Source organism: Psittacula echo, assembly GCF_963264785.1.
Source record: "Psittacula echo genome assembly, chromosome: 5".
Classification (NCBI taxonomy): Eukaryota; Metazoa; Chordata; class Aves; order Psittaciformes; family Psittacidae; genus Psittacula; species Psittacula echo.
Genome location: NC_137739.1, coordinates 8536488 through 8545531, shown reverse-complemented (window position 1 = coordinate 8545531; position 9044 = coordinate 8536488).

The following is a 9044-nucleotide window of genomic DNA, read 5'->3' as shown; positions in this document are numbered from 1 at the left end:
AATAGATGATAATTTATGTATTTCAGTAGAAGGTTAATATCTCATAACCCTAATGTAAAATGTATTAATTTCCAGCAGTGACTTTTTGCAAAGTTGAAAATATTTGTAATGATTTTAGCTCTTAGCTGAGGTAGCCCACAGTATAACTTAGTACACAAAGAACAGTTCAAAGGGAACTATATCGTAAAAGTAAGAAGGCAAATGCGTATTTGTAGTTATTAATGGTTTAGCTCTTTCAAAGAGCAAACAGCTAAGCACATGAGAGGGTTAGGACCAGATGTAATGGCTTTAATAACTGTTGTTACATGGGCTGCATGATTTATCAGTTAAATGAACAAGGCTGATTGAAAAAAGCCCCCACAAATAGTAAAGACAGTCTCAGCAAACACAGGACTATTGTTACAAAGCTGTGGGAGAAGCGGCTGGACAAACTAAACCTCTGGCAGAGCCAACTTGCTTTAAAAATTACAGGAAAAGAGATACTGCTGGATGGAAGTACTTTTCTCAGCATTAAGCAAGACAGAAGCATTTGTCACAGAGCAGTTTGGGAGGAAAAAGTAGACATGCAGACAACTACAGAGAGTTGCTCTAGAAAACTTAGACCTGCCAAGATATTCATCAAAGAACTGGGTAAGGCAGATATGTAGTGAGACTGTTTTTTAAATTCTTATTTCTATAGCTGAGGTTTGTATTTTGGTTTATAAACATTGCCCAGTCATTCAAAGAGAAGGGAAAAAAGACCTAGTCAGACCCACTGGTTAAGAATGCTTTCTTCCTGGAGAATGGAATCTGGAGTCTGGTCAGGAATGTGCAGAATTCAGCATATAAAGGCTGTTCACTAAAGAGAGGTGCTTGGAGAGGATACAGGTATATAATACCCTGTAGTAGCAAGAAAGTTGTTAGAGGCATATAGAGACAGAGGCTGCTGTTCCATGGCCATCTCTGTCTTTCAACCTTCCAAGGTAAACTATTGCTTGTAGAGTGTATAGAAAGACATACCTGTAGAATGATTAAATTAAGTATTTCCTTACATGTAAGTAAGGAAAACTGAAAGTTAATCAAGTTAATTTATACTAGTTCTCCATTACCATTTTGCCAAGGGTGATGGTGAGCCTATGCAGTTTATGTAATTTGAATTGTATTTTTAAAGCTATTCATATGCTTGACTTGCAGAATTAAATTTTAGATGAAGAAAAGATGGAAGATGTTTGGAGTGGTACCACTAGCCTGCTTCCTTTCAGAGTGTGCTTAAAGCTTACAGCTTCAAGGAGAAAGAGGGAAGATGTATTCTTTGTTGTCTCAACTTCTGGAAAAAGTTACAGATAAGTGCTGCTGAGTTTGTAGGACTCAAAGTAAATCAAGCCCTGAACACTAAGAGCTTATGTTTAAACATATGTAGAGGGTATTTTTCAATATAACTAATGCAAATTTTAAAAGTGTATGTGTATTTCTAATATAATTAGTAGTTATACAGGGTCACAACTTTTGTTTCTCTTCTATTCTGCTGCATCATACTAATAATTGCTTCAATCAGTTGGTGGTATGGCCAGGATAACTTTTTTGGCAGTTGCTTTGAGACTTCTTTGATGGTGCTCATTATCCCTAACAGATGGGACAGGTGGCTGTGATACTAGAAAGCGAATTCTTTGTGCCAGTTTTGCATCAGAAGTCTAAGAAATAACCTTAGTGCAGAAAAAAGGCTTGGAATGAATGTTCTTGCCAAAGAAGTTTGCTAATAATTATGTCAACACATTGTTCCTTGTGTTGGCAGTAGAGAAAGATTTAGAGTTGGTAACTGAGAAATCATCAGACATGCAAATAAGTAATGTCTTGTTGCTGATAAAGCCTGGTTATGTTTGTATAACCAGACACTGCCAGTCTTCTAAGCAATTTTGTTAGGTTCTTACATGTTTCCTGTCCTAAAAAGATTAAAAATGTTTCCTAGTACCATATAAGAAAATCAAGTTTAAGCTAACTACAGTGATAAAGCGTATATTTTTCTAGTTGATTTATGAATATTGAATATACTTTGGTTTTTTACTGAGAAACTCTGCAATGACAGCTCATTGGTATTTTGTAGATGTTTACTGTTGTCTTTTAGAGGGTTAAGAGTTCATCGCAGGTGTTTAATGTATGTAATATTTAATAAAAATGGATTCAGACTGCAAAATTCAGATACTTGAGCTGAATTTGTTCAGGAGCCATTTGCATATCTGAGTGCCAGCTGATGGGAATGACTGGATATACCTTCATTTGGGAGATATCTTTTCTGTCCTTCCATCTGTTTTGTCTCCATAAGGAATTAAAATTTTTTTACCATAAAAGCCTCTTTTTAGTCTTGTATGCTCTGCAGCAGCTGACTCCCACATTCCATGTTAGTACCAGCCTACTGTGGACTACTGCGGTTAAAATGGTGTTTCGTGCTATGCATCACCACTTCTTGTGGTTTTATTAGCATGTATGTTGGTACATGTGTAACTATTGAGATGCTTTGATATGAAAATGTTAATTGTAAATAGGATCAGTTACATTTTCTTTTGGGGTATGTAAATATTAAATGATAAAATATACTTGTGAAGGTATGTTAAATTATATCAGAGACTTCTTGTGAAATAAGATAATGCACGTTAGATTTTGCAAATGTGGATAAGCATCAGAATCTCTCAGTGTGGTGGTTTAGACTGCATTCTGCCAAACCTCTCGTTTACAGCCTTTTGCTTTTCCCTGTGTAGTATTTGGTGTTCAGAGATTTTACTCATTCAAAACAATTCAATTTACACAGTGTCTCTGTAGACTGATTGTCAGTGGGTTTATCCTAAATTCATGGCAACCAACACTAATGCTTACCCCATCACTCAGCTGTTTTGGTGTAGACTGGTCATTTGTTTCTGCGGGCAGAGAATAGCAAGTTTCTGTGGTTCCCTTCAGCATGCTCCCAGACTTGCAGAAGGTGTTAAGAATTCAGGAGTCTTCTCTTTGCTGGTGGTGTGAGCTCAAGGGGTTTTTAAGTTCAAGAAAAATGCAACTGAAAACCAAGGAACAAATGCTGATGTTAGAATTTGTGTAACCACAGAAGCTATGAAATAATTGGATGTTACAGTATTTAGCCATTACATCCTGTCCAGCTTAACTTCTTTTGTGTTTCCAGGCTGTGCAGCCTCTTTCTGTGCTTCTGAAGCCTTCATCTTGGCAGGCTGCTGAGTCCTGCTGTCTATTCAGAGGAGCTCCTTCCTTTAAAATATAGTTTCTGTCTCCTGGAAGCTCCCATCCTACCTGCTCCCATCAGTTTTAAGGAAATGGTTCAGTTGTGATGACCTGACTAGTTGAGTGCTCTGTTAATGACTTTTTGATGTTGGTCTGTCAGGTGTATGTCATTTGCTTCCTGGAATGCAATTCACCGTATTCATGGCATAATAAAAGAGGAGTTTTACAATTAACAAAGATATATATTTCTTCTGGCAGGTTGTTCGTAAGTCATGTCATTGCCATGACCCACTGAGTATGTTGATTTGCATGCAACGAATTAAACAGCTAAACCAGTTGCCCTTGAAGTATGTGTTCTGCCACGTATCAGGAGAGTGCTGTTTTTGCAGCAAGAATGGGTAACTGTGAATAGCTTTCAGTTAGAATCATAAATTCTGCCCAGAATTTGGTAGGTAGATGAGGCTGACCTTGCAAGCCACAGGTTTATATGCTTTCAGTGATTTGGGCTGCCTTTGTCATTGTGACCACAGTTTATCTGGTACCAAAGCTCTTTCTTAATAGAGAAATAACTAGCAAACAACAAATTTGTCTTAGAAGCTTTTTACTTTTTCCTACTTGGAAAGTTCTGCAGCTTATGTTAACAATTTCTGGGTTAATAATAACAATAGAGGTGAATGGAACTTTGTAAATTAAACTTGGTGGCAATTATGACAAATTTTTAAATGGTATCTGACTGGTATAGTGCAAAACGGATCCTTGTCTTCCATCCATCCTTAGCTGTCTCCCATGCTTTTGTAACTCCTCCAATGTATTTTAGGTGTGAAAACAAACCATGTAGTAGTAGTCATCATGATTTGTACTTCTCTCTTCCCATGCAGTAACTGTTAGAAAACCTTTAAGTTAAAATGAAACCTATTAGGATTGGTCTTCAATAATCTTTTTAAAACCCTTGTATATATATAGCTCCTGTGGCTTTCTTGTTTCCTCTGTGTTTCCTATATGTAAGAAGCCAAGCTGTCATCCCTGCTCATTATATAGAAACATGCCTTTATTCAATACAAGTTAATGCAGTATTTTTATTTATGAAGCATTTGTTTTCCTTCCCTTCAAGTATTGCATAAACTGACTCCTTTTCTAACCAGACCTGAGAGAGCTGATAAAGGGCATATTCATTGTTGCTAATAGAAGTTGCTTTGTTTCTTCCTGTGATTCCACCCTGACGTGGCAATGCAGTCTCACAGTTATCATTTCATTTGACCTGTAAATCAGTCTGTGCAGCATGCAAAGCAACCAGGAATGCAGAGTAAATGAGAACAACATAACTTGAAAAGCATTTTAGATGACACATTCCAAGGCTGTGCTTTGAAGTGTTTGTGTGTACTTTATTCCTTCCATAAGGAAATGATGAAATATGCAGAATCCTTACACAAATAAATACACAAAGACATAGGAAAAGGGAAAGAATAGATTGAGGATGTTTATATATGTTAATGAAGAACTGAGGGATTTAAGGAGAAAAGGAAAAACACATCTAAAGTGCTAGATACTTTTGGTTTTAGAAACACTGTATCTTGTAGTATTAAAAAGAAAAAGCCATTAACTGATGACAGGATATGAGAAAAACAGAAAAAGAAAAATATCTTCTCTCCTAAATGTACTTTTGGAACTTTGTTATTATTATATTAAACAGAAATGTATAATTACATTGTTATACAGAGAAGAATTCTTTACAAAAGACAAGCTACTGAAATGCATGGTGATGAATGCTTAATATCTTTCTGTAATGAAAAAATGAGAGGGAGCTTACTGCCCAAAGGATCTTAACTTAGTCCTAGCATACAGTTGTTGTTTTGCTGTATTAAGCATCGAAAATAAGCCTTTTGTCCAATAACAGGAATAAGGATCTGCATCTTCTTTTCCCTTCTGGCATGCACTTACAGTGTGACATGGGTAAGTTGTTTTTGCCTCTGTATCTTACTTTTCTAATTTAGCAAGGAATGTGAAGAACATTGTGTTATCATAAAGTATTTAATGTTGCATTTGAGCAATGCGTACTTTGGGTGTGTAAATTAAATCTGTTGTTGCATTAATATTGTGTTGGGGAAATCTTTTAAGGACAACTTCATTCCTTAGAAATATATATGCCAATGTTTAGCATTTGATTATATGAAAAATAAATATTCTTAAGTTTCCTTTCCCAAATTCAGATCCCATGATTTCTCTTTTTAAAGCAAAAATTCTAAGCACAGTGAGGTATGATGTTTAGAAGAGAGTTCCATTATTTTCCATTAACATTGCAAGGCCTTCTGATTAAAATGTTTTTTAACATTTCCTGTTATCTCTCACTTAAAATGTGAATATCTCACTATTGTGACTTCACTTCTCTCAGCTCTCTGGTTTAGACTCAGTCCTTGTTATGAGGATGATTTTTTTTGTAGTCACAAAGAGCTAAATACTTTTAGTCAAAAGTACTTATACCCTACAACAGATCTGTTCAGACTTCTTTGGGGTTGCAGAGAGCATCAGCTCTCTGGTACGCTGTCCAGACGAGTCTCACCACTATGAGTTCATATGATTGCATCAGTACATATGATTGGGCATCTGGATGTGAACAAGTGCATAAGGAGATCTACAAACACATGATGAGCTTAGACAACTCTACTAATTTACAGCTTAGATACAGAATTTTTAATAAGTCAAATGAGATGATATTTTTATGCTACACTTATTTCAGCAAAATCCTATCTTTGAGATAGCTTTACAAGAGAGCTTAGACTCTTAAGCTTTTCTGCTATTCTTGTGCCCTTGGGCATTGTAGAACATCCCATCCTGCCTATGACTCATGCCAAACATCCAGCTGACATTTTAACTCAGACCTCTGGCTAGCTCTTCATGCTTTGGCTAAGGCTTCTTTCTACATAGTGTCTTCCACAAAATTAAAACCCCTCATGCAGGTTCCCATTACCTCGCAGCTGGAACGTTGCTCCTGTTCTGTGACCTGAAGTGCACACCTATGAAGTTAATGGGACCTGCTGAATGAAAGGGACAAAGATCCACTCTCCACCCATCTGTCTTCTTGTCCATGATCTGGACCTCCTCTCTGTGGTCCAGTACCCAGCACTGATGCCCACAGAATTAGCATAGGAATGAGTCTTTTCCTTTGTATGTTGGAGACAGGTAGTGTCTTCTCTTTCTTATGCCAAGTTCTTCTTACTCAGTTCAGATTTATCAGTGCATCTATCAGCTTGTGATTTCAAATTAACTCATGTAGGCTTATTAGATTCCTCTGTGAAACAGTGCAATGACATTTCAACATGGCTTTACAGTCTGGATGTGAGTAACATTTTGATAAGCTGACGTAACATTTCAGAAATGTGGGCCTTCTCCATGTAAATAAAGAGGTAAACTCGCTGACACCTTCCTGTTGTATTTTATGTAGTCATCTCCTAGAAGCACTGGATGTTTTGTTTGTTTCAGTGTACCTATGTGGACTGAGTGATTATAGGAGAAAAAGTAGAAAAGGGCTATATAGAGTTGTGATTCAAGACCAAAAGCAAGTTTAAATCCTGATTTAACAGCTTTTCTTGTAACTTCAGCTTCTGTTTCTTTCAAATGGACTTAGGGGGATACAGTGAATGACATAAGGCTACCTCTCTTCTTCATTAAATATAGGAGAATAAGTTTAACAGGAGAGGTACAAAATACCAGTTCTGAAAGCTCTTCTGAGGTGTTTCCTCTTGGCTAAAGTGGAACCCAAAGCCAACTTAAAATGCTGATTTTCACTGAGCAATGAGGTATCAATACGCTATGAATAAGCTGACCAACAGCTTTGACTTGTGGAGGAGTTCTGTAGTAGTCCAGAGATAGAACAGCTACTTTCTTTCTCCGATTCAATAGTAAAAGCTATCAGTGCTGTGGACAGCTCAAAACGAAGAATTTGGTATTCTTGGGGTTTTACTCAGCTGGGTTTTCACTCACCTGGCAATCTGAGAAGTGCAGATTAACTTGACAGGTTCAAAGATTCTAGTCCTAATGCAGACTACAGGCACTTAAATACATAATATGTTACGCTAAAATATATTTGCCTAAGTGTCAGTTTGAGTTCTTGTCAGCACATGAACATTAAATTGCATTTAAATAGCAAAGTCACCTGTGAACTTGAGATATTTCTAACATGCAAACACTTAAAATTGTAGTCACTTAGATTTGGGAGTGTTTCTTTAGCATCTTAACTACTGCTTTGAGACCTAATTTTAGACACACCCACTTTATAATGTTGGCTTTGATTTCTCATTGTTTAGTTTGCAAATGAATATGTGTTTTAAACATTTTAGGATTACAGAACTTCCATAATTATTAATCATTTAATTCATTATTCATTTTAAATGCATTATTTAATAGTAAATCACCTTTTCCTGTTCTGTTGTGCAACAGTTAGTTTGCTGCCTGTGCTTCATCAATCTTGGAGCCAGAGAACAACTCTTGTACCTACAGTTAAGTCTCTTTGCAAATACATAATTGGGTTGGGGATGAAGATAGAAAACTCAGGGTGAAAGTGCTAAGTACCACTGCCAAACAAGATTTTATGTTTCTTCTCTTTATTCAAATTTAGATTGAAAACTGCAGGTAAAAGGAGACTGTGCTCTTAGGTAAGATGTATCCCACCAAAGTTTCACACAACTGCGAGAGAGTCTTACTTTTAAGCATTAGTGTTAAGAATTTCTTTCCCGTTTTCTTTAGTTAAGAACCCTTTTCTCTGTGCTTTGTAAAAACAGTGTGAGATGTTTCAGTAATCTAGTAAAATATATCTACAGAATGATCGCACCAATAGTATATTTGTGTTGTCTAGCATCTTATCAATACTTTTACAAGGTAAGAGATACTATCCTACTTAGAAGGGTCTCATGTGGAGAAAACATTTCCTTTTTCCTGAAAAGGAACATAAATTATGTACACATTAAGCCCTGCCCTCTTTTGGCTCCCAGCCCATCCACCAGCTACAAAGGAGCAGGAACAGCAAAAGGGCCTGAGCACATGTGAACATCTCTGTTTGTCTGAGAGTACTGGATGTCCTTGTGTTACTAATTGTCCAGCAAAGAGAAATCTCACCATCATACTTGAACAGGAAGGACTGGGAGAACGCTGACATCCAGGATTCTACGAAGGGTACTTACCTACTTCTTTAGCTGTTTTTAAAAACCTGAAATGTTTGACTCTAACTCTTTATGGAAGTAACTTGTGCATATCTTATATTTGAAATGACAGTAGGGGAGCTAAGAGCAGCACACACTGCATGCACTGTGTAACTATGCTTATCATGCAGAATACATTAATAAATCAGAATAGCTCCATAAATTTAGAGAAACAAGGAAGTTAGTGATTCTGGAAAGAAGTATTTTCTTACAGTAAATTATTTACATTCAAAATTTGATTATAATTTTCAAATTCCATGAAGCAGATTAATATGTTAATGCTATTAGTGCTTTCTAAGAAAGAAATTTCTAGTAAAATCTTTAAACTTTTTAATACAACTCCTATCTTACTTAAAATTTAAGGAGCTATTAATAACAAGTATTCAAATATATGCCATTTTTCAAATATATGTTTTTATGATGTATGTCACAAGCTTGACCTTGGTATATAAAAACGTGCATTTTCACAGAAGACAAGGCAAAATACTTTGTATGGCTTAACTACTATGTAGCATAATCCAGAGATGCCAGTTTAAATTTCATTGACTAAAGAAGAAAGCTTACTTGTTTTAGTTTTATTATGTTATTTCTAGTTTAAACTTTGTTTGGAAATGTGGATTACTTTTCACTTTTGAAATGTCAGGATGT